Below are 3631 nucleotides of genomic sequence, written 5' to 3'. Positions count from 1 at the left end.
CACTGCAGCTGACACACTAACATGTCGCAATGCACAGTTTGGAAAGCTCTGTTCTAAAAAAAGGCTGGCAACTTTTTTTCTCTAGTCTTAAACAAGCATTTTAAAAGACACATGTCACAGCTGTGTAGGAAAGGACCCCTCAGAGCTACAGCACCCTGAGAGAAATGGCTGTGCCATGGGGGGGGGGTCAATAACTCAACAACTTAATAAATGAGGATGGGAGGAATAAAATGTCTTTCAAAAGAGTCATATTATGCCACAGAGGCAACTTTTCCTACTATTTTGTCTATATTGCCTTCCTTAAAATCTCTCTTTCGGTGTGGACAAGGCTAAACTACTTTTGATTTTATAGTACTACATGTAGCAACACAATTCAAAAGCTACAATTCATGGGAAAGCAGACTAGTTCCTTGGGTCAACTCCAGGCTGGATTCTATATTCTCTTCTGAATAGCACTCCCAGTTTAATCTGTTACAATGGCATTTTTGCTAATAGGGTTAGAATTGGGTGCCAGATATGCTCAGTGAATTATTATTCAAATATTCTTCTAAAGAATGCATGTTGTTGCCAAGGTATGGTAATTCATAGCAATTTTATTTAATTACACCCGGTTGTTGCTCAATCCTTTCCATAAATGTGAGGATGCCACAAGTTGTCTGTTATTCTGTTCCACAATTACACCCGCTCCCCCACCCACAAATAAACATATATCACAATCTCCTTGGATAATCATAAATCTCAGCTAATACTCTAGATCTCTTCTCACTGGCCTAATATATCGCCATTCCTCCTGGGCTCCTTCCCAGTTTTATATAAATGCCCACATAAGTTGTGCCATCAGGTCTGCACTTGGAGGCAAACATCCAGGCCCCACTCGGCTGAATGAACAGGAAGACCCCCAACGCAGTTGAGATGGCTTTTGAAGTGTGCCATCTAAAGGAACCCTTCCTCCAAGACCATGAAGTCCAGTCTAAAACTACCTAGTATTTTCCCATCACTTTTCTTAGTGGAAAACGTCCAGAGCCTCCCCACCCCACAATCCAATGTTTGATTTGGGTGGATATATTGTGCAAGAGCACAATATTCAACTGTTGCCATTTAACACAATTCATCTGCTTTTTCTGCTGTGTTTTATGAAGGGGAAACCTTACTGGTCAAAGGGCATATGCCAATAACAGTCTAGAAGTGCTTCAAAACAGGAATCCCAATGAAAAGCCATCTTGTTTCTGCATGAAAACACTGGTCACATCTAGGTTCTGCTGAGGTCTACTGAAGTTCAAAATTAACACTAACTTTCAGCGTTCAGCTTCCATTTCAGGATGGGCTTCAAAATTACCCACTGAACCCCTTGCCCAAGCTATTTTATAAGACGTTGGTCTATAGACTCCAAACACCCACAACAGTGTACACAAAGGTTGTGAACAGATCCTGCCAAATGGATGTGTCCCAGTAATTGATGTTTTTCTTCCATTTTTTAACTAGCCAAATGCCCATTATTGGGATGGGTAAGAATAGGAGAGTAGTGAGGGGTAGACTGCATTCTTAGCACACGGTGACACATTGTAAGTTCCTGCAGGATCCTGCCAGTGAGGAAAAAGAAGCTCAGTGGCTAAGTGGAGGCATGTTTTATCTTCATTGTGATAATGTTTCCAAGTTTAGCCCTGACTCCCCACCATCAAAAAAAGAAGTACATGGCAGCCATTCCCTTATAACAGTGGTGCCTCGCAAGACGAAAAGAATCCGTTCCACGAGTCTCTTCGTCTAGCGGTTTTTTCGTCTTGCGAAGCAAGCCCATTGACGGCTTAGCGGCTTAGCGCTATTAGCGGCTTTTAGCGGCTTTTAGCAGCTTTTGGCGGCTTTTAGCGGCTTATCGGCTTAGCGGATAAGCGGATAAGCGGCTTAGCGGCTTAGAAAAAGGGGGGAAAGGGGGGGAACCCGCAGGAACTCGCAAGACGTTTTTGTCTTGCAAAGCAAGCCCATAGGAAATTCGTTTTGCGAAGCACCTCCAAAACGGAAAACGCTTTCGTCTAGCGAGTTTTCGGTCTTGCAAGGCATTTGTCTTGCAGGGCACCACTGTACTGAAACTTTGGGCTGGAAATGAAATCTTCTCCATTCTCCCCATGATCCCATTCACTGAGAATCAAGCCTGCTCCTCTCTGCCTCACCCTAAATATGTTCTCTTGGGCCCATTTTTCTGATGGTGAAATAAAGAACAGCTGGGTCATCTCAGATGAGAAAAATATAATGTAACTTTCTAGCCAAGCAGCATGTCCTTATGCATGTTTACATGGAAGTAAGTTCCACTGAGTTCAGAGGCATTTACTCCAGGGTAAAGTCGCACAGGGCTGTAGCCTGCAATTTGAAGCACCCTAAGATTAGTGAAGAGGTTGCTTAATTCGTCATTGGGTTCAGCATCATCTTATTTGAAGGGGAGGTGTCTTCTGGATTGGTTCTGGTGAACAGCAATATCACCAGAACATTATCAATATTAAACATTATCAAGTACAATGTGCCTTGAGCCTCCGCCTTCTTAAACCCTCCTAATGCTCTCCTTGGTGTGGGAGGTTTTCCCCTTTGCAAATTGGCCGTGAGAATCTAAACTATATTAAAAGAACAAGTACCAAAGAGAAGAAGGAACATACTATTTAGAAATAAATTTTGTTTGAACCACAAAGTGCCTGCCACAAAAATATCCATACCCAAGGAGCAGCTGGCAAAAATATCCAAGCATGAAAGGACAAACTAAGGACTAAGGGCCTGTGCTTATTGTTCTATGTTGGGAAGTAGCTAGCTTTCTATATGCAGAGGTAGGTAGGTAGGTAGGTAGGTAGGTAGGTAGGTAGGTAGGTACATAGGTATGTAGGTAGATGATAGATAGATAGGTAGATAGATAGATAGATAGATAGATAGATAGATAGATAGATAGATAGATGATAGATGATAGATGATAGATGATAGATGATAGATGATAGATAGATAGATAGATAGATAGATAGATAGATAGATAGATGATAGATAGCTAGATAGATAGATATAGATAGATAGATAGATAGATAGATATAGATATAGATGATAGATATAGATAGATTAGATAGATAGATGATAGATAGATAGATGATATAGATGATAGATTGATAGATAGATAGATAGATAGATAGATAGATAGATAGATAGATGATAGATAGATAGATAGATGATAGATAGATAGATGATAGATAGATAGATAGATAGATAGATAGATAGATAGATAGATAGATAGATGATAGATAGATAGATGATAGATAGATAGATAGATAGATAGATAGATAGATAGATAGATGATAGATAGATGATATAGATGATAGATAAATGATAGATGATGATAGATAGATGATAGATAGATATTGATAGATGATAGAGAAATAGATATAGACAGATGTGTGTGTTGCATCCAACACACACAAACACAGGGAGTCTCAACAGCCACTTGATCTTGCTGTTTCTACAGACTAGTCCTTAATTCTAAGTGGCAGCACTGGTAACAGCTGTGGTGCTTTTGAATTACTCCCAATGTCACTCCTGTACTTAGCTTGGAATATTTACAACTATATGCTGTCCCGCCATGCCTTCAAATGCTCCTCCAAGGTGATTT

Source organism: Podarcis erhardii, assembly GCF_964252035.2.
Source record: "Podarcis erhardii genome assembly, chromosome: 3".
Classification (NCBI taxonomy): domain Eukaryota; kingdom Metazoa; phylum Chordata; class Lepidosauria; order Squamata; family Lacertidae; genus Podarcis; species Podarcis erhardii.
Note: the sequence above shows the minus strand (reverse complement) of the source record.